Source organism: Lissotriton helveticus, chromosome 2_1 (assembly GCF_964261635.1).
Source record: "Lissotriton helveticus chromosome 2_1, aLisHel1.1, whole genome shotgun sequence".
NCBI lineage: Eukaryota > Metazoa > Chordata > Amphibia > Caudata > Salamandridae > Lissotriton > Lissotriton helveticus.
Window position 1 is genome coordinate 1,962,163,623 of NC_136059.1, and position 23,835 is coordinate 1,962,187,457.

The window sequence follows — 23,835 nt, forward strand, 5'->3', positions numbered from 1 at the left end:
GCAAGAGCTTACATTTTCATACATTGAACCTTGCATTCAGTGCCTTTGACATATCTTATTTACCTGTAATGTTTTTGGGCCTTGTGTTTCTGTTATCCACATAAGGGTCTTGTCATAAGTTGGAACCAGTAAGAAAACAGACGAAGTAAACTCAGCTACATTTTGCAGCACTCTAGTGATGAGGGTATACCACATAAGAGATTTTTTTAAGTAATGCACACTCTCTTGCTGCATTTGAGTGCAGCACTTTCAATTTAAGCCCAAACTTAAATTTGTTGAGTAAGCGAGCCCCCTTATGCCCCGAGTATCAGCCCTCCTTTCATTTGCCTAAGCGATGGTCAGACAGTAAGAGAAGCTGAGACAATGAGTGCATGGCAGCGGTTGCTGCATGTACCTGCTCCTGTTCTTCCTTTTTCTTCTGCAAGTATTAAGGCCACCTTTGGGCTCTGGGGGTAGAGATCTGTAGCTCAAGTCCCTCAATCCTCCTGTGACGGAATGACGATACGAGTCATGAAGGTGATAGAATAGACCCGTTCGGGGGTAGGTGGGTGGCTGGGTGTGTGTGTATGTGTGTGTCTGTCTGTCTGTCTGTCTGTCTGTCTGTCTCTCCAAATGTGGATCGGTGGCTGTCTGTGGATGGTGAGGGAGGATGTATACCTTGCAACTAGGGATGATCCATAGCAAATAGGTGGTCATCGGAGTCTTTGTAGTGGCTATTTCTTGCGTAGTGGTGGCCCTATCATAGGGTGGCTTTTAGTGGCATCCTTGCATTTTGGTGAGCATCTTTAGCATGATGGTGGCAACCCTGTCCATAGTGGTAGTTATCCCTGCTATAATTGTGGCCTTACTAAAAGGTGATCATCATTGACAAAGTGTAGGCTGCTTTGACATTATTGTTGCCATCCCTTGTATATTGTTGGCCCACTCAAAACTTGTTAGCCTTGTCTCATCGAGAACACTTATGTGATTATACCACCCATAGTGGCGGCTATCCATGGAATAATGGTGGTCATCCGTCTATCTTGTGGGAAACCTGGTTATAATAGTAGCTATCTGTGTCATTGATGGCTATCCTTGGATCTTTATGGGCCTTTATCGTTTTTTTTTTTTTTGCAGTTTTCTATATAGCGCAAACTTGACCCAAAGGTAATAAAGCGCTTTACAAGAGCACCAGTTATGGTACACGTTGTTATCCCTGACATACCCGATGATCCTCCCAGACATAATAGTGCCCAGTCTTGACCTAATTCTGGGTATCCTTTGCATTATGGTGGCTATCCTGGAATAATGGTGAACTGGGGACAATGTTGGCGTATTTGGCATTATTATTCTATCCCAGCTTGATAGTAGGCCAGATGTGACAGTAGCCAGCCGTGGCTTCTGATTGATATCTCAGTTGTAAAGTGGATACACCCGATATCTTCTAGTTTATCTTCTAGTTTACGCTACCTTTCTATGAACATTGTGGCACTTAGCGGAACTACAGAGTCTGTGCATGAGGGATTGTACTCCATGAACGTGATTAGTTGATGTTTAGGAACCAAATAAATTGATAGACTGCATATCAAGAAAACATTTTGTAAGCTCCTTCAAGCTAGCACAATACTCGTACAGAAATGAATTATTCACATCTATTATTATTTACATCTATACCATGGTTTCTGCAAATGCATGTTTGTAAACATGTAAGTTCTATAGAGACCAGTGTGTATTCAGTTCATCTTTGTAAGTAACTTAGTGTCATGACCAGTGGGGGCGAAAGAGATCGCTACATTTAGTGAAAGTTTCAGGAATGTGTGTAATAATTTGAGTTTAGCTTATGCCTGTATCGGTTAATATTTTCTTAAAAACATTGAGTTTGTGTTCGTGTCTATTATTTTTATTTCATTTTTCATTGGAGGTTATGTTAGCAAATAACTATATTAACAGGAATACGTGGTAAGTATGCATGGTTAAAGGAATCGGGCAAGATCATTTACCTAGTTTCAGGGTACATGATTACAGTAATGTAGTGAGATAATGGGTCAGTGGGGTGGTTGCATGGGAGACTGCCTAGTTTGGGAGGTTGCAGTCAAGTGGGGAATGTTCAGCAGCAGATAGAAAAATGATAATTTTCTTGAACTGATGACACTTTGGTGCAGTGTCGTGTGTCGTCCATGTCCTGGTGTATGGCAACGTCTTGTTGGATGAGTAAAGATCCCACTGGCCGTGTATAGAGTTTTAAACCACAGTGCTATAGGTATTGAGCTCTAATGGATACACTGAGCGACTCTATGGGGAGAGGATACAAAGCAAGGCACAATTGTCAACTGCACTGAATGCTGCTGACAGACCAAGGAGAAAGTGTATTCTGTATTTCTGTTATGAGTGATCCCTACTTTTGATACTGGTTAGATGCCACCATGGGCATTGAATTGGGCTGGTAGGTCCGAAGCAACTGATCATGATTGGTGTGCTGCTTAAGTTGCCATTTTCCCTGGATCCTGATGCAGTCAGTGGTTACTTGGCAGTATCCTTTGTGTGCACTGTTGTTAACCGCTGATGTTCATGTAGCCTAAGATACTGTTGTACTCTAATTGAAGAAACAAGTAAAGCCCTTTCAAGAAGGTAAACTTCCAGAGGCAACAAGGGTCAGCAGTTGAGGCTTACTCCAGGAGGTATTACGGGGCTTGTAACACAGATACCGTATGATGCTAGTCCTTACACACAATTAACTGAATAATCACTGCTTCTTCTTTAAAAAGGATTTGGAGTTTTACTTAAAAGGAGAAAAAAAGAACTGTTAAAAGCATTTGCCACCAAGGCCCTTGTTGGGGAGGTAGACATGAGAATATTTGGAAAGTGTTGGAGGTCTTTTGATTTGGGCGATTCTGCTTTGGGCTTTGTTCACCACATGCGTGCAATTGGCAAAACATACCCGATAGAATGATACAAAACGTCTCTGGTACTATAACCTGGCTGCTCTCTGCCATAGTTTGTCATTAGCTAATGTCACAACTAAAAGCTGGGAGGGTTTAACCTCAGATGGCAAACATTCTGCAAAAAATATCCAACCTCCTGAAAAATACCTGGAGGTAGAATAGAATTTCCTCTGGAAAAAATGGTTACTGCTTTGTCCAACATTGATATCAGTGCCCCTAAATGATCATGTTTATTGGTTCTGGTTGACTCTTTTAGCCACTGTGGAGGGGGTGGGAGGTAGTATTCAGCAGAGGATTTTTTGGGAATTCTAACTGACCTCATGTCCATGGTCCTCAGTGGGGGCCTTCTAGCTCTGGAACTGCATTTGGGATCATCCAAACGTTGGTCCATGTCTTGAAAATTGCTGATTGTGGTTGTGCTTTGTATTTGGTAGGCACATCCAACCGGACTGGAGGCAAATATTGTGCTCATATTTTCCTTGTCCAAACTGTGATTTAAGTTCAGAGTCTAGTAGCTGTGGTAGTTCCAATGTTTCTGGAAACACATCTGGCATTAATTAGACAACGTGAAATTGCTGGCTTCCACAAGGTCAATTATAGTATGGGGCAGGGCAATGCAGGCTCCCCACAGTCATAGCCCTGAAAATCTTTTGTGTATCATCTACTCTCTTGCAACAACGATGTTATTTTGGTAATTTGTGGCCTGTTGTAAGGTACATGTTGCTTCTTGGTGGATCTTTTTCTTTGGGCAACCTTCATGTAAGTTCAGTAAATGTATGTATCCCATGGCAATGAAAATAAATACGGCCCACAAACATGTTCTTTAGGGCAACAGTACTATTCCATTTATTACCATTGTTGAGTGTAGTACATAACACATGAGATGACTCCTTCTGTCTCTTTCTCTGTTTCAGTCTCTCATGTCTCCCTTGATCTTTTTGCTCTTTCTTTTCACTCCCACCTGCTCTGGACATCAAGTGTTTTATTTGTTATTTTGTCTAAGAAAGCGTGATAAGGGCACAAGTGTAGTTTTGATTTCTGATCATGCGGTGTCAGACCCTGTTTAAGGATCACAGGGCAAGCAGGAGCTACTGAGCTTCAAACATGAGGATCTGTACGTCTGCAAACTTGGCCAAGTACAACCCCTTAAGTACTTGATTGTCAGAGGTAGTGAAGTTGAGCAGCCACAGGCTTCTCAGGGAGATAGCGTAGGGGTGCTTGGCCTCAGAACTCAATCACACATCAGAACAAATACTGAGTGTACAACTCAGTGCTTTATGTTTAAAACAAATACTTTAATAAATATAACTAAGTTCATGAAGCCTTTCTCTTATCACTGTAAGTCTTGAAGGCGCTTGACTGTCGGGCAGCAGTCAACCAACAGCACCACGCAGCCCCTATCCCACTTCAGGGAGATCAAGCATGCTGTGATTCCGATGTGGTCGCCTCTGACTGCAGGTTGAAGAGTGGCAGTGGGAGCAGATGACTAAGAGCCCTTGGAGTTGACAAAACAGGGAACCTGGACATACAGTGGCTTGCATCATGGCTGCACTTGAGCTGGCCTCTGGGTGCTAGGCTTTGCACAGACCCTGCTTCAGGGCATTAGACATTTCTACAAAAGTGTCTCAGGCCTAGCATGACATAGGCAGGCCTCAGTGTTAGGAGGAGGTGTAGCAGCCTAGGGCAGCTTCAACAGTTCTTTGGGTCACAGCAGCATAGGATCTGCCCCAATCACAGGCCTCTGGGCCACAATGGCACAGGTCAGCCATGCTGGCAATCTTTATCACAGCAGCACCGGGCAGCTGTAATGCCATGGTTCCTGTCTCGAACTGCAAATAGTGAAGTCTGTCGCTGTCAACATCTGGGCCTTGCAGAGTGATATCCTCCGTCCACCTGCCTCTGGCAGAGCCCACCACCACCGGGATCTCACTGCAAATACTCCTCCTGCAGGGCTGGTAGGCTCCTTCTCCCTCTAAGCAGGGGGGCTGTCTTCAAGTGCTTCAGGTCAGATGAATAGCATATTCTTGCAAGGAAAGACTCAGGCGATGTACCTTACAAGAAGAAGTGAGACGGCCATCGAGCACGGAGGACCGCTGGAGTATACTAACCAGGACTAAGGATAGGAGACGAGAGCTTGGAAGTGCTGCTCTACAGCGCAAGGGACTCCCAACACCCAGTACAAGGATTCTCCTTCAGACCCCCTTGGTTCTCCCGTACCAGTCATGAAGTGATTCAATTACATGAGTCGGGTCAAATCAAGCATATAGCTCCACAGGAATTATTAAGCACAGAGATGATCCTTTTCCACACCAACAAATTTGTGTGGTGGAGCCTCCTGGAAGTTCATGCATGTGTCCCACAAATGTACAAAACCTGCCCTGAGGAAGACCTTCATTAAATGTTTCTCAGGCCCATCGTGAAGGTCAAAATTCATCTGTTTATATAGAAATATGGTCAGGAGAGATCTATTCCCAAAAACAAGTAAAGACACAGGAAGGTACTGGGGAGTATTGACACCTCTAAAGACCAAATGATTAAACTCTGACCACCTGGTACTTTAGGACCTTAACGCTGAGGGAAACAAGAAGTCACTAGCACTTTGAACTTATCATTTAATGGTTACTGTCAGCCATCATTTCACAAAGACTATTATATTTGAAAATATATGTTGGGCACTTGGATATGTAAAAAAAACCAAGTTATGTTTTAGTACTGTTGCATTGAATATATATCATGTATCTCTACGTGAATTTTATGTAAATGTGTTATTATTGTGCATTGTTTGTATTCTGTCACACTGTACAATTGATTCATGGTGGGTTCTGAAGTAAAAGTAGCACGCATAATCATCCCATTTGTGCGTTTGGGTTATATGCATGCCTTTTCCTGAAATATATAGGGTGATGAAGTATTGTTTCCTACTATAGATTAATGTTACAGGTGTGTGAGGAACAGCATCTTCTTGCAAGGAAAGACTCAGGTGATGTACCCTCATCTCTGGGAAGCTGGCTGTCCCGCAGACACCAGCTCTGGTTACAAAGCAGTCCTCTGAGTACTCCTCGGAGCTCTCCTGTCGTTTTTCAAAGCTAACTTGGAATTGGAAGAACACGCGAGTCATGGGGTTGATGTGGTCTAAGTAGATAGCAGATGTGGATCCACTGTCTATGCATTCAGAACCCGTTTGGGGTGGTTCTCCTTTCTAGTGTCCTTTCCAGATACAGCCTTTGTGTAGAGTGATGCTCCTCACAGTAGCGTAGTCACCAGTCTGGACTGCTGCCAACAGAACCACAAAGAGGCGTTGGCTTTCTGCAAATGGCTGTCATCAATCGCACTGAAGAGTGAGCAGGGGAAAGACAAAATTCTGGCCTCACCTAAGTGGGTGCCTTTAACCTCGAGCAACAACGACTGCAGTCTAACCCTTCAGCCCAGCCATTTACCAAATGTCAGTGCTACATGAAGGCACATCAGCTGTCCCTGTCAGCAAAAGGCCTCATTGGATTACTAAAGGAGCCTGGACTCCTCTCTCTCTCTCCACTCCAATGTCTAGTCTCCTTCCTCCAGCTTCAGGAATGTCAGCAATGCAATTCTGCTTTCTGGGAAAATAACCACACTTCTATCTTGTGCACAGACTATGCCAGGAGAATCCCAAATGAATCCTACAGGACTCTATTACTCTGGTTCGCTCTTATACATAATTCAATTAGAGTTGTACTGTCAGCTGTGTAGGCCAATGTAGGCTGCACAGGTATAATTTGTTTATTGCTATATAATGCTCAACTTTTAGTGACCCCCACCGCTTAGAAGTCACAATAAAAGTAAAACTTTTTTTTCTAGAACCAAACAATGAAAAGGAGCATACAAATCTACACAATTAATATGTGAAGTACAATCAGTATCTTCAATTCCAAAAAGTATTGAACAAGGAGTCTTGAAATTTCTTTTTCCAATTATTCTTTATTTGCAGTTATATGAGATATGCATACATCACCCCATCCAACGTGTTTCTTCCATTAAGGACTTCCTATGGGCTGCAAAAACAATTTCATGTGTATTTTTTAGTTTTCCAGTATACAACATTTTTTTTAGAAAACCTAAAACTCAACGACCAGATAGACATGAAAAAAGCTATTCAATCTACTACTCCAAAAACATTTGGCACATATCACCTCTCATGTGTGATCCCCTGCCTATATACAATCTTACAGCAATATCCTAATGTCCACAATTAATGAAAATGCAGCCATATTTATTAAATACATGGACAGTGCTAGCATCAAACATAAATGGTGTCCAATCCGTCAAATAACACACCAATAACATATCACCACATTCTTATCTCTTGCCACTCTTGGTCCTCTCAATTTGTCCATGGACCGCAAGATTTTTTTTTTTTTTTTTTTTGCAGAGTTTTATATAGCGCGAACTAGACCCGAACCGAATCAGGTATCAGAGCGCTTTACATATTTTTCCAGTTACGTTACATTTTACGTTTCCAGTTACTTTCATTTTTAGGCACGGGGAGATTAAGTGATTTGCCCAGAATCACAGGAGGTTTTGGCGTCGTTACCGAGACTCGAACCCAGATCCCCAGGTCCGAGGTCGAGCGCCCTAGCCGTTAGGCCAACTGCCAAGAGCAGCCTGCATCCAATCGGATGGTGGGTAGTTCTGACTCTAGGCCATTATTTGAATTCAAGAATAATTATCTAACAATTACTAAATTTGTGTGAACTAGTACATATCACATACAGCACTAAGAGGACTGTCGGATTTGTCTTCATCTAATATTCCCTGATGTCATAAACTAAATAGAGCTTAGCAGAAATAGGACTCACTTAGGTATATCTTTTGAAAATAGCTGAAGCCTTCTTCTTCTGTTCTAAAGTTAATATACCATAGCGTCCAGATTATTCATGTGGTTAGAGGATAATTGCTTTCATATCCAATCTATAAACAGAAAAGACCATATGCTATCAGGACTATCTCATCCATCAAAAGTTACCTAAGAGTATCCCCAATCAAATGTCCTCTTATAATCTTTAATCGATTATGATCGTGCGATATAAGAATTGTCCCATCTATCAGATGTTTCCCAAATCAAATGTTTTATCAACAAAGTATGTGGTTCTGACAAATGAGTGTCAAACCATTAACGAATATCCCCAAAGGTTCAAAGTAATATCCTCCTTGATCAGAATTGTTTTTGCAGCCCTGAGGAAGTCCTTGTTGGATTAAACGCGTTGGCTGGGGAGATGTACGCATATCGCATATGACGGCAAATAAAGAATAATTGGAAAAAGAAATTTCAAGACTCCTTGTTAAATACGTTTGGTATTTTATGGATTTGAAGATATTGATTCTATTTCACATATTAATTGCATATAATTGTATGCTCCTTTTCATTGTTTGGTGTTTCATAATGCACCTTGTACGCTACATACATGCACAGCATATACTTTGGATTTTAGCACCAGGATGTGGGTTAGCACATAGAAGCAGCATTTACAAAGGAGCGAAAACAAGTCTGCACACCAGTGACACAGGTAAAAAGGTCTGCTCATAGTCATAACTATGGATTCACAAAACATGCTACGCTGCCAACACTCCTCTATTTAGTAAACCCATGGCAACGACAGTAGTCCACAGTGCTATGAGAGGATGCTCGGCGTGTCCCTTCAAGTCACATGAGAAGTAAAGGGTCTCACTCCTATTCAGGGACAGGCCTAGGTCTCTGTGCACACACTAGATTAGCTTGAGGCGAGGACCAATATCAAAACCCAGAATGCCAGATGCACTCAGCTGGGCCCTCGGGACAGGGGAATACAATTGTACACCATGCAGGGAACATTCCCATCCCAACATGTTGTACATTTGCAACATCAAAAGAAAATGTGAAAAGACCACTGATATGTTAAAACAGGCTTACGGCATTTGCAATCATCCTTTCCTATATAGAGGCGTTGATTAAGCCCCACTCACATCATGACATTTGAAATCAAATGGGAAGAAAGAAAATATGCTGAAATTCTTTGAAAATATTTGATCAATTTAGAAGTGCTCAGCCCAGAGGTGGAAACAAATTACAGTCATAATTGTATCTATGCAGTCAGATCAGAACCTGTGGGTGATGCCTACTTTTTTTTATTTAAATGCTGGATTTCAAGTCACAGAGTGTAAGGTTCCTTGTTCATCTCCCTTTGTCTTCGTTTATACTCCTGTATTTTGTTGTATGAGAGCTATTATGGGCTGTGGCACCCACCCATGTATCTTGAAGTTGCACACCTGGGGTGAGATGCCTCCATCTGGCAGTGAACTGCTTTTATGGGTTGTTTTAAAATGACCAAATTAACCCAGGCCTGTCAATGGGGAGCACTGTCTGTCACTCGCCATCTGTTGCCGATATGGGGCCGATCAGGCCTGGTATTTGTGACTTATAACACAAGTAAAAAGAAGGTGCTTACTGTCTCCACATACTTACACTTTTCTTCAGGCGGCATCTAATTATGCACCCTCACACAGGAGTGGGCCAATGATCTTCCTTGCTTCAGGCAAAATAGCGTTTTCCCTGTTTGAGGGTTCCTCTAAATGGAAAAATGCACTTTCTGCTCTTGTTCAAACAATCAATCAGTACCACAGCCCGCCGTTACGCCAGAGTGGCGACCTCCGACCATTTAAAATCCTCTGCCATGCTAAATAATACACGCATGCACATTTGTACATCTCATATGATGAAAAGTGCATTTTCCACTTTAGAGGATCATTTTAGATTTAACCAGAATAGAGGGAAAAATAAGTGAAGCTGAGATTGGCTTTTAAAGCTGAGTGCCTGCGTGTAGTAGAATGGCGGTCCGCGAATATTGACTTCTGTCCAGTTATTAAGACGAGCATTACGTTCTGCCGGAAAGTGGAGTTACTCTTTCCGCTTGGTCACTCACACACCACAGATAAAGGACTGTTTCAGGGTGGATGTGTTGAAAGCGAGTTCGTACGGATGGAGCATGTGTTGCTTGGGGGATGGGTTGTTCGCTGACCTGATGTTACATCGTAAGGTCCAGGATGTGACGCTAGGTGGCAGCAGCAGCACGTGTTCCTGTTTATAACTACGCCTCTTGTAAATGTGCCCGGGAACGCAACTACTCACCCAGATCGTAGCCTCTCTCGGTTTCCTTTTTTTTATCATTTATATTGTATATCTCAAACGCAGCCGGAAATCGCGCACATGTTTTTAGTTCTATGAAATATTTTTCTCTCCTTATTACCAAAAAATGAGGCGTCCTCCCACTTCTAGATGAGTACTTTACTTTTCAGGTTTAGAAGGGAGACAACAGGTGTGAGATAGGAGGATACATACTTTACACATGGGATAGAAAAGATTCTCCTAGAAATGTACGTTGTAATTATAAATGTGTGCGCGTTTAACACGAAAGATTATAGAGTCCGTTTTTTTCTCCGCAACCCCGACGTGTAGAACAATTCAGACACACAAAATCATTTAGACCCGATCCAAGCGCTTAACTCAATTTTTGACGCCAACAATGTGTGTGTCCCCTGCCTGAAATTTCCTCTGCTTCAAAAGTAGCCAATGGGGAAATCTATTCTCCCGGTTATGTTTTTTCAATCTCATATTTTCCACTTCTAAAAAATGTTGGCAGTGTGCAAACACCTGGTTTAATCTGAATGTGTGCCATCTCATGTGCCTCTAAGAGAAACCGAAACTTTAGTTCTCTACGTGTCAGAGATAGGCGAATTAAAAGACAAGGGTAATTTAAGGTGGATATGGGTTTTTGGGTGGCAAGGGTATGTTTAGGGTGGGTAAGGGTTTTTGCACGGCAAGGGTATTAGGATTTAGGGTGGGTATGGGGTTTTGGGTGACAAGGGTATTTTTAGGGTTTAGAGTGGGTATGGGTTTTTGGGTGGGTATGAGTTTTTGGGAGGGAAAGGATATTTTTAGTGTTTAGTGTGGCTCTAGGGTTTTGGATGGCAAGGGTATTTTTAGGGGTTAGGGTGGATATGTGTTTTTTGGTGTCAAAAGTATTTTTAGGGTTTAGAGTGTGTATGGGTTTTTGCGGTGGCAAGGGTATTTTTATGGTGTAGATTGGGTATGGGTCTGTGGGTGGCATATCAGCAGCTCCCTGCAGGAGGCAGGAGCCATCCAGAAACGTGAGGGCCTTCAGGCTCCCCGCGGTCTCCAACCTGCTGGCCATGCACCGGGGATGGGGTCCTCGGGGTCAATAATGGCCTGGGAGGCTCTCGTCCCTTTTTTTATTTAACAAAAAAAATGGCCTGGTGAGGGGGCGGCCCCCTCCATAAAATAAGATCTTAAAAAAATGAAAAAAGAAATGACCTGACCCCGGGGGTTGGGGTCCTTGGGGCCAAAAATGGACCGGGAGGGGGGCCACCTTTTGGCCACCCTCTCTTGAAAATCCCCCCAAAAATGGTCATTCCCCCTGGGACTTGGTCCCCCAGGGAACAGGGAATGTGTTTGTAGAGTGGATGAAAAAGGAGGCGTGTCCTCTGAGCATCTCTCAGCAATCCTGCTGTGTGGGGCTTACTAGAGATAACAGGAGGGCTAGTTGGCCCCCAGGGACCCTCGAGAGGCACAGGGACTTCATCCCCCAACCAAGAGCGTGCCGGGAGGCGCATTTGCAGAGTGGTGGAAAAAGGGGGCGTGGTCTGCGACCACCTCTGAGCAGTCCCACTGTGTGGGGCTTAAGGGAGGTGACAGGTAGGTTAGTTGAGCCCTAAGGACCCCCAGCAGCAAAGAGGACTACATCCCCCAACCAAGAGCGCGCCAAGAGGTGCAATTGCAGACTGGTGGAGAAAAGGGTCGTGTATGCTATCCGAACTCAGCAATCCTGCTGTGTAGAACTTTCTCGAGGTAACAGGAGGGGTAGTTGGCCCACAGGATGTCCTTGGGGCCAACTACCCCTCTTGTTACCTCCAGTTAGTCCCACACAGCTGCATTGCTAAGAGGTCTTCAGAGGCCACGCCCCCTTTTTCCACCCCTCTGCAAACATGCCTCCTGGCGCACTCCTGGTTGTTGAATTAATTTAATAGTATGAAAATAAACCTTGAGCAAGTATGTGATCTAGCAAGGATTCAATCCTAAACTGAAGAGGTAAGCTTAGGGTAACCAAATCAATTCAGAACATGTAGTTTCATTCAATATTCACAAAATCAGAACAATAGGTAGCCCATGAGGCTTAGCTGGTTTCACTCAATTCAGCCGAAGATGAGTAACATGTTTATTTATTTATTTATAAACAAACAAAAAAATATTTACAAAACAGTTATTTAAAAAAAAAAACAAGTACGCACACAGAGTATATATACAGTACATACATTTTTCATATATTTGTGACATATGTGACCCCAGTAAATTGACCATAAGTGACTTGTTGTTCAAACAAGGTGACTTTATTTACAAAGGGTTATTGGAGAGAAAGCATGTCTTTAGATTCTTATTCAGTTTCCAGACCAAGGACCAAATTTGTTTTCTAGTGCTTAAAGACTACGCTTATTTATTATTGACGACGTTTTGACATAGTTGAGGATATTAGGGTCTCTTCTGGACAAGGGATTCCTGTGCACTGTAATGGATATGTATATTAGTAGGAAAATTGTGTGGTGTGCGGGGGCTACTAAGGAACTGAATACATATATGGTGTTTACCTCAAGACGATCAGTTAAAGTTTCCGGCATACGATCAATGTTCAACTTCTTGCTAAATGGAAGGAAAGGACCTGTATAATATTAGGGTAGGCGACCGAGAAGGGTCAAGCTTCTTGTGGCAACCTGTAATCTTTTACCTCCAGGATGGAATTGATACCTAAGGATTTAAGGGGATTACTTTCAGTAATCGTACTCCTCCTGGAGCAGTATAGTGGTAATGAGGGTGTTGGTATACTCAACTAGTAGGCTGGCTACGATAGTGACTCAAATAGAAGTAGTTGCAGGAATCTAAATCTGCTCAGAGTGAGTGAGTCTGAGGTGAAATAGAAAAATAGAGTCCAGAAAGTGCACGGTGCTTAATAAATAACTCACCGCAGATCTGGCAGGGTGAGGTCTTGTGACCGCATAATCTGGGATGGCATAATGATAATCGTAACTAATCACAACAACATAATGACAATCGTTAATTTGTTTGGGGTGCAGACTTACTCCGTAATAAACTCAAGGTCTCTACTTACTTGGTCCGAGAACCCAAAGATAATCCCTTTGGGGAAGCGCCGTAGAAAACAGTGCTCCGTGCGAACAAGTCGGCTGAAGTAAGCCGTGGTTAATATGGTGGACCTAATGACTCGTTTGACCTGAAAGGAGTTCACGAATATTTGAACCTGTGCACGGGGTCAACCTCACTCCACTGCGGCCATCTCGAAGGGGAGTGCGGACAAGGTCTTTCACTGTGCATTACCATATTATGAATTACACGTCCATGTTATTGACTAAAGTGGATCGGTGTAGGAAAATGCTTCTTGATCTATTTAGGCATTTAAAAATGTACTGTCAAAATACTAGACATTACATTTTTACATAAATCGTCAACAGTAACTTGTGTCTTACTAAGGTACAATCAGAATATCTGACACAGAAGAATAAGAATAAGAATCTCCGATATGGACTTTGTAGTAGTGGTGATTGAAAGCAACGATAATGCAAACAAATATCCGGGGTAACACACAAATATCACTCAATTTTTTTTTTTTGCAGAGTTTTATATAGCGCGAACTAGAACCGAACCGAATCAGTTATCAGATAATTAATTGTGGTACCACTCTTGATTATAATATAATGCATACATCAATTTCTAGGTTTAGACAATATATAGTCATTTCAGCCGTTGAAACTTATGCTGGAAAATCATATTTGACAGTAATTCTAAACATCTTTTTCAACAGTGATTTATATGAGATTCAATATGACTTTCTACAATTAATGGATGAGGATCTCAGGTATCAGCTGTATGATATTTCTGGTTGAAAGCAAAGTTACTTAAGGGATATCTATACACATTGGTGCAAATTGATATCCATCAGTTCAAACTTAAAGCACATTTATCTGTGGTTTGTATGGCCTACGTCTTCTATAAGACTTATAGACTAACCCAAAATGTGTACCAATCGTAGATCTCAGACAACAGCTTTGTAATAGTTCAGATTGGGGGCATGGTTAGTTCAAACTTATGAACCTACGCCATTCCCCAAGACTATTTATTTATTCTTGATCTCCTCTGAGGCGGAAAGCCGGAGGCTTAGCTCTATCCGCATTTATTTTTAAAATTGTCACAAAATATCTGTTTTTAAACTCACAACAACAACCTGTCTCACCTGGGTTGAAGCGCTGCCACTTCGCGCTCACAACAAACCCCCACCTTCAGGAAATCACAACAGCGCCAGCGCGCCAAAAGGCGGAGCCACGCCCACTGCGAGGCCACGCCCACCGACCACTACAAAAACGCTAGGAAAGCGCAACGTAAGCCATTCTTGATCTCCTCTGAGGCGGAAAGCCGGAGGCTTAGCTCTATCTGCATTTATTTTTAAAATTGTCACAAAATATCTGTTTTTAAACTCACAACAACAACCTGTCTCACCTGGGTTGAAGCGCTGCCACTTCGCGCTCACAACAAACCCCCACCTTCAGGAAATCACAACAGCGCCAGCGCGCCAAAAGGCGGAGCCACGCCCACTGCGAGGCCTCGCCCACCGACCACTACAAAAACGCTAGGAAAGCGCAACGTAAGCCATTCTTGATCTCCTCTGAGGCGGAAAGCCGGAGGCTTAGCTCTATCTGCATTTATTTTTAAAATTGTCACAAAATATCTGTTTTTAAACTCACAACAACAACCTGTCTCACCTGGGTTGAAGCGCTGCCACTTCGCGCTCACAACAAACCCCCACCTTCAGGAAATCACAACAGCGCCAGCGCGCCAAAAGGCGGAGCCACGCCCACTGCGAGGCCACGCCCACCGACCACTACAAAAACGCTAGGAAAGCGCAACGTAAGCCATTCTTGATCTCCTCTGAGGCGGAAAGCCGGAGGCTTAGCTCTATCTGCATTTATTTTTAAAATTGTCACAAAATATCTGTTTTTAAACTCACAACAACAACCTGTCTCACCTGGGTTGAAGCGCTGCCACTTCGCGCTCACAACAAACCCCCACCTTCAGGAAATCACAACAGCGCCAGCGCGCCAAAAGGCGGAGCCACGCCCACTGCGAGGCCTCGCCCACCGACCACTACAAAAACGCTAGGAAAGCGCAACGTAAGCCATTCTTGATCTCCTCTGAGGCGGAAAGCCGGAGGCTTAGCTCTATCTGCATTTATTTTTAAAATTGTCACAAAATATCTGTTTTTAAACTCACAACAACAACCTGTCTCACCTGGGTTGAAGCGCTGCCACTTCGCGCTCACAACAAACCCCCACCTTCAGGAAATCACAACAGCGCCAGCGCGCCAAAAGGCGGAGCCACGCCCACTGCGAGGCCACGCCCACCGACCACTACAAATGTGTCGACCAACCAAGCGCAGCGGACGAGCGCAGCGGGAGCGCCGTCTGCGCGCCGAAGGCGCGCCTAAGGCAAGCCCGTCTGCGCCCGTCCGCGCCAAGACCGCGCCTAGCGCACGAAACTCTGCGCAAACCCCAACCATCATTAAGTACCTCCCTGAAGACCTCTATCGACTACAGGGTGGCAAACACTGCCCCTGTATACTCGATCTAACAAAGCCTGCGGACACTATCAGCTGTAAAAGTTGCAACTGGACGCCCACTAATCCTCCAGCCTCTATACCCACCCCCCTATTGCATCCCAAGACCACCCCAACGCTTTTTAAAGGAGGTCTGATTAACGCACGCTCTATGTGCAAACATAATCAAGACATTCACGACCTCATCTGCGATTCGGACCTAGACTGCCTAATGATAACCGAAACTTGGTTAACAGAAGATAGCAATCCTGATATTGCTGCCTCCCTACCTCATGGCTACTCATTCTTTAGGCAGGACAGACCAAAAGGCAGAGGAGGAGGTGTCGCCATAATAATTAGGAACACCTTCCCATGCCACTCCTTCAACCTCGAGCCCCTAAAAAACACGGAAGGCCTAGGTTTCTCAATCAAATTGAACGAGCAAACCTCCTTCTCTGGCGGCCTCATTTACCGCCCGCCCGGTAATGCCACTGATTTTCTTGATTCACTGTGCGACTCCCTGGGCCAGTTTCTTCTCCGATACCCCCACTTCACCCTACTCGGGGATTTCAACCTACATCTCGACTCCAAATCGGATCCCCAAGCCACCAATTTCCTCCAAACACTCGAAATGTTCAATCTCAAACAACTAGTCTCCCATCCTACCCACCTGCATGGGCACACCCTTGATGCTGTATGCACCAATCTCTCTTCCCTCATCACCCTACCCCCGCTCCCTCAAGTCTGGACTGACCACAGCTTGATTTTGTTCCACATCCATAGCGTATGTTCCCCCTCTCGCAATAACACTAACTCCCGCCCCTCCAACCCTACCAATTGGAAAAAAGTCCAAGAAAGCCTGACTCTTAAACCTATGGATCAATCCCACACCCCGACCCTGTCCGGAAATATAGAAATCGACGCCGACCTCTTTTACAATTGGCTCACACACGAAATGAAAACCAGAAATCCCCCCAAACGTCAAGGCAACTCTCATAAAAAATCCAAAATCAATGCCCCCTGGTTTACCCCCGACCTTGCCACCTCTCACCTACTATGTAGGAAAGCAGAGCGTAAATGGCGTAAGTCCTATGACATTGACGATCGTCTCCTATATACTCAAACAAGAAAAGCCTATCTTTCGAATATCAAATCTGCTAAGAAGTCCTATTATGTGAACGCCATTAAAGAATCCCATCAAAAACAAAAGACCTTGTTTTCTATTGTAAAGTCATTCACCCAGCCCAAAGCACTGCAACCTGAAATACCCCCATCACAGGACCTCTGCGATAAAATCTCCGACTATTTTGAAGAAAAAATTGTTTCCATCCAAAGCAATTTCCCCCCTTTTTGTTCCTCTTCACTCCCCCCTCCCTCGGACTCCTTTTCCGGAAGCTTGAGCAGGTTCTCCCCTGTAACTCTAGCACAAACTAGAGAAGTCATCCTGGCCTGCAAATCAGGCTCCCCCTCCGACCCCTGTCCCCCCAGAATTCTACACCAAACTATCGACGTGATCAACCCAATAATTAACAAAATAGTCAATTCGTCGCTTAACACAGGAATAGTCCCCCCCCGGTGGAAGAAAGGAATTGTCAAGCCTCTCATGAAAAAGGCCAATAAATCACCATCTGACTTGACCAATCTGCGCCCGATCTCACTACTCCCTGCCCTAGACAAAATAACCGAACAATTGGTCTATAAAGAACTTAGACAACACTTGGAAACAAATAACATACTCCACCCGCAGCAGTCGGGTTTCCGTCCCAAACATTCGGCGGAAACAGCGCTGATAGAACTATCAGACACGATCAAACTGCTTCAAGATCAGCGTAAAAATTCAATTCTCATCCTTCTTGACCTGACCGCGGCGTTTGACACCATTTCCCATTCCATCCTCATCAGTAGACTGATGAACATAGGGATTTCAGACTACGCTCTATCCTGGTTAAAATCATTCCTTACAGACCGATCACAGACTGTCGCTCTGGGCCCTTTCCATTCAAAAGAAAAAACGATTTCCTCAGGCGTCCCACAGGGTTCTATCCTAAGTCCCCTCCTTTTCAACATCTATCTCATTCCTCTCCTATCCCTGATCGAATCCTTTGGAATACCTGTTACCTCCTACGCCGATGACACCCAGCTCATCGTGCCCTTAGATGGTAGCTCCACCAGCGCCGAACTCAACCTCAAGAACTGCCTAACGGAGGTCTTCCATTGGATGAACATAAATCATTTAAAATGTAATTCTAATAAAACGGAGATTATCCCAATTGGAAAGAACACCTCCTTCAGCCCAGCCCTCTGGTGGCCAGTCGACTCAATCGCCCCCCCCCAAACTGTAACTACGGCCAGGAATCTAGGCGTCATTTTCGACTCAGATCTCTCCTTTGACCAACATGCTAAGACGGTAGCCGGCAAATGTTTCGGGACAATAAGATCCTTAAAAAAGTTCTTCAACTTCCTCCCTCTCGACGCCAGAAAGAGTGTAGCAGTAGCCCTCATAATTTCACGACTAGACTACTGCAACGGCTTACTGGCAGGAGCAAAAAAGAGCACTCTTGCGAAACTCCAGAGCGTGCTTAATACAGCTGCTCGACTCGTACTCAAACTGCCCCGTAGAGCCTCCATCTCCGCAGCCCTTCGATCCCTACACTGGCTACCTCTTCACAAGAGAATTTTATTTAAAATTCTAATCATCGCCTTCAGAGCTTTTAATAAATCCGGTCCAAAATATCTCCACAAACGTTTTCCCCACTATACCCCCAGGCGATCTCTCCGTTCGTCCCAGGACAACCTCATCCTGCATGCTAAGTATAATCTGAAGAGGAAGGGAGCCAAAACCTTAAGCTACTTGGCCACCAAAGCATGGAACAATCTGCCCAAACACCTCAGGCAATTAACGCAAGAAAAACCATTCAGAAAGGTTCTTAAGACGTGGATCTTCAGCCTCCCCGATGATCTCGCTAAAGCAGCCATCTAATTTCCTCTCCGCCCCCAGACCGGTAATCAAGGATTCTTAGCGCCATGATGCTCCTTCCGGAGCGACCGCCGCGCTTTACAAATACCCCTACAAATACAAATACAAAATTAAACCCTATCGGATCGAGTTACACCGGTCGATCCATTTACATTCCTGTCTTAGTAAAATCAAGGAAATGTCGCCACCTCATAGTGGTACTCTAGCTTTTTCAATGACTTGCCAACACAATTTGTCAGCTGTGTGTGTCTTTTCTTGATAATGCTGTACTAGTGGGCCATTCTCTGTTATTTTTTTTAAACATACTTTTATTAGAGGGATGTAATGCAGTACATCGCCGGGTGTAGTATCCTACATAATTGTGTCATAACGATGTGAGTCACATTCCACATAATAGTACTGACAATATGTTAGGCCAATAGTTACAGCAATGTCACATCTTAGCATTGTGACGGAGGGGCCGGGGAAGGAAGGACTCGACCAAAAAGTGCAGTCCAAACAAGGTCTTTATTGGTAACAGAAGGGGCTTGCCCTGTGGCAAAGACACGGTCTACTGAAGGGTTCCTTCTGTCTATTGAGGCGTCTTGACGTGGGAAGAGGCACAGCAGGGTCCCGTCGTCCTTTTCCTCGGGATTTCAAGGCTCCGGATACAACCAGGGAGAAAAGAGACACAGGAGAGCCTCGTTAGTGAGGTGACCAGGGAACGAGTATGAGAGGAGGGAAGGGGGAAGTGAGGGATCACCAGGTTCCACCACCTTGTGTTCAGCGTCGCTATGAGCATGTGCGTGCGGGGCTCCGTGGCCACCCTCGTCCTACCCTGTCCCACCCCGTGCAGTGAACAACCCCTGTACACGCCCTCGTACCTTGGCTAGCCACACTTCTCCCCTGGAAGTGTGGCAGGGCGGCACGTGGGTCCGTGGGCCTCCTGGCTTGTCGCGTCTCTCCTTCTGTGAATCCGGCGTTGCTTCTTCTCTCCGTCCGTTACCCTCGGCGTCGGCGTTCTCCTCGCGGGTCGGCGTCTTACCGTCGGGTATCGCGCCTGTGGACGTCTCCTGCACTTCCTTATTCTCCTCCGGCTCTGCTGATAGGGCCGTCGGCGATGACGTGGACGCACCGGATAGGTTGACCGGTGGAAGCGTCAGGGGACTCCCCCCTGACGTCAGAGATGGGAGGGACCACAGCGGAGGCAGCGAAGGCAGCTCGGACCCGCTCCACGCCACATCAAGGGGATCCTGCGGACGGGGCGGAAACGGACAGAAGTTAGAAGGTAAGCCCCGTCTGTCCAGGACGGGGATCCCGTCCTCGTGACACATCCCACCCCCAGGAGTGACCCGATCGGGGGAAACAGGAAAGCGGGACAGAAAGTCAACCTTCCCCTGCAGAGAACCCTTCCGATGCCGGACATCAATCTGAAACGGTTGCAGAGCCAGGAACCAACGCAGAATCCGATCATTGGTTCCCCTATTACGCTGGAGCCAGGTCAAGGGGGCATGATCGGTGTACAAAACAAAGGGCCTCCCCTCGAGATAGTACTTCAGTTTCTCGACCCCCCACCTGACAGCCAGGCATTCTTTTTCGATGGTTGAATAGGCCTGTTCACGAGGAAACAACTTGCGGCTGATAAAGAGGACAGGCCTTTCCACACCCTGCTCGTCCTCCTGGGAGAGGACGGCCCCGATGCCAACCCCAGAAGCATCTGTCTGAAGAATAAATGGTTTGTTGAAGTCAGGTGACACAATGACAGAGGAGGAAGTCAGAGCGTCTTTCAAGGCTTGGAAGGCAGTTGTGTGGGCGGAAGAAGGAGGCGGTAGAGAGGAGGATCTGACGGTTTTTCCGAGGAGGTCAGTGAGGGGACCGGCCAAGTGGGCAAATTGTGAAATGAAACGGCGGTAATACCCGACCAACCCTAGGAAAGCCCTGAGTTCTTTTTTCGTGGACGGGTACGGCAACGCCCTGATGGCTTCGAGTTTTTCGGTTTGAGGCATGATACGGCCATCCCCTAGAAGATAACCCAGGTACTTGACTTGCTGGAAAGCTACTCTGGATTTCTTCGCATTGATATGGAGATTGGCCGCCTTTAGGCTAGACAAAATGTTTCTTAGATGGTTTATGTGTTCGTCCCATGTCTTACTGAACACAACAATGTCGTCAAGATAGGCTGACGCATAAGATAAGTGCGGAGCCAGTAGGGTGTCCATAGCCCTTTGAAACGTGGCTGGCGCCCCATGCAACCCGAAAGGCAGAACCGTGAAGTGGTAGTGTCCCGAAGGGGTAGAGAAGGCTGTTTTTTCCCTATCTTTTTCTGCTAGTGGTATCTGCCAATAGCCCTTGGTGAGGTCTATGGTGGTGATGTAACGGGCCTCACCAAGGCGCTCCAGCAGTTCGTCCACCCGGGGTAATGGGTACGCGTCCTGTTTGGACACCCTATTCACGGCCCTAAAATCAATGCAGAAACGGATGCTCCCGTCCGGTTTTGGGACTAATACTACCGGTGAGCACCAGTTGCTATGGGAGGGCACAATAATCCCGGCGTCCAGCATGTCCTGCACTTCTTTCTGGAAGGCAAGACGTCTTGCTTCGGGGATTCGGTAGGGTTTTTGTTTTACCACGGTGTTAGGGAGAGTTGAAATGTGGTGTTCTGCCAGATGCGTATGCCCCGGTCGATCAGAGAAGATACCCGAAAAGGACAACAGAAGAGACCTGACTTCTTCCCGTTGTTCCGGGGACAGTTCCGGGTTTATAGGGGTGTCTCCAACCGTATGGGTGACGTCTGGGACCGTAGATACGACATTAATGCTCTGGGGAGGTTTGCCCAACCACTTCTTGAGAATGTTAATGTGGTACATTTGAGTTTTTCCCCTTCCCAACTGGACAAGATACGTGGTCCTCCCTATTTTTCGGACGACCTTAAAGGGACCTTGCCATTCCTTTCTCATTTTGTGTGACGAGGAGGGTAACAAGATAAGAACCCAATCACCAACGTCAAGTATTCTCCACTTCTTGCCCCTATCATAAAAGGCCTTCTGTTTGGTTTGTGCTATGGCCAAATGTTCGTGTGCCAGTGTTCTGAGCTTGTGTAACCTGGTCTGCAACTGGCGGGTATAGTCTAATAGAGCCTCAGCTTCCTGGGCTCCCTCAGCTTCCCAACTATCTTTTGTTATTTCCAGAAGAGTCCTTGGGGCTCTTCCGAACAACATCTCGAATGGGGAAGTCCCTAAGCTGGACTGTTTCTGACTACGTAGGACAAAGAGGGCAAGGGGCAGCAACTGATCCCAGTTTTTCCCGTCCCCAGACAGAAGTTTTTTTAGGGTGAGCTTTAGGGAGCCGTTGTATCGCTCAACCAATCCGTCTGTCTGGGGGTGGTACACAGATGTTTTAATGTGGGTGATGTTTAGCTGCCCACACACTTGTTGCATCAGACGGGAAACAAAAGGGGTGCCCTGGTCCGTAACGATTTCCCGGGGAAAACCCATTCGGGAGAACACTTCCACGAGCCTCTGGGCTATGGCGGCTGAAGTGGCTGCTTTCAACGGAAAGGCCTCTGGATAACGAGTTGCATAGTCAACAAGTACAAGGGCATACTGATGACCTCGAGAGGATTTAGGTAAGGGGCCAATAAGGTCCATTCCTATGCGATCGAACGGAACCCCTATGATGGGCATGGGGACCAGAGGTACAGGAGGTGGGGTGTAGGGATTTCGTTTTTGGCATATCCTGCACTCCTGACAGTATTTTTGGACCTGTGCGTAAACACCGGGCCAAAAGAAATGACGTAAGATGGCCTGACTCGTTTTTTCTGCCCCTGAGTGACCTGCCAACAGATGGGCATGGCCGAAGAACAGTATTTGGTCGCGAAAGTCGTTCGGAACCAACAGTTGGAGTTCCACACCAGCTTTGGCGATTCTATACAGCAACCCATTTTTCTCCACAAACGTAGGAAAACTTTTGGTGGACGGATCTTTCCCATCACGTGCTACCTGCCACGCGTTGGTGAGACTTGCATCATTCAACTGGGCCGTCCGAAAATGCGTATCCCTAGCCCATGGTTCTGAGCCTAGTAGGGTGTCCTGGGGAGGAGACAAGTGTTGGAGGACCTCAAGTAACAGAACAGAAAAGGAGGGATTGTCTGTTCCTATAATGATGGATTCGGGTAATCTGGACATAACCCCCAAGGTAACTTGTTGTCCCTTTCCTGAAGGTGTGTATAAAGTGACTGATGCTACTGGGTATGCCTTCACGTCGCCGTGTACGCAACGGATATGAACCTGCTTCCCCGGAATGAGGGCTGATGGATCTACCAACTCCTCTCTTATGACTGAATGTTTACATCCCGAGTCCAACAGTGCCCTTATAACAGTGCCATTAAGGGAAACCCTTACATAGAACGTAGTTCCGGTTTCTTGTGCATAAAGGATGGATCTGGGGGCGTAGCTCACGTCCATTGGTTCATCTTCTTTGTCTTTCTTCTTCCTACAATACCGGGCTATATGTCCCCACTCCCCGCAGTCATAACATTGAGGTCCTGTGTTTGGCAGTTCTGGCCTTTGTACACACAACCTAGGTGGCTCTGGCAGGGGTTTTAGTGGTTTCTTTTCCGGTTTACCGGGAGGTAGGGATTTAGGAGGTTTTTCGGGCTCCCTCACATACGGTCTCCCTTGAGCCCGAGCGTAATAGGTGGCCATCTCTATGGCATGGTCTAATGTTAGTCCCGCATGTTGTTTGAGCCACCGCTGGGTGCTATAAGGGAGTGCTTCAATGAACTGTTCAAGGTATATCTTATTCATAATTGCATCTATGTTACCGTCCTGGGGTTTGAGCCACAGATCGGCGGCCTCCTTTAACTTGAAGAACAGTGTCTTGGGCAAATCCCCTGGTGCCCCTTTCTCTTGCCGGAACCGAGTGCGATGGGTTTCCTCGTCCACCCCCAACCTGTCAAGGATGTACTGTTTAACTACAGCGTAGGCAGTGGTGCCATCTCGGTTCACCGTTTGATAGGCCGCCTGTGCTTCCCCTATCAACAGGGGCGCCAAGTAGAACGGCCACCTATCCCCCGGCCATGCGCTGGCTCTTGCTGCTCTTTCGAAGTTCAAGAAGAACGCCAGGGGGTCTTCACCCGGGGTGAATGTCTGCAATGGAACCACCGTGCCTGGGGGCGGGGCGGTGGCCCTTCCTTGTCCGATGACAGTCATTAACTGGGTCTGACCCTCGGCCAGTTTCAGAATGTTCTCAGACTGGCTTTGGATGGCCATGGTGAACG

The 23,835-nt window shown here is 45.8% G+C and overlaps 1 protein-coding gene across 2 annotated transcripts in view; it reads left to right on the top strand.

Annotated features, from left to right (window-relative positions):
* ARHGAP10 (Rho GTPase activating protein 10) overlaps window positions 1–23,835 on the top strand; it is a 998,059-nt gene that overhangs the window by 568,710 nt on the left and 405,514 nt on the right. The window lies entirely within an intron of this gene.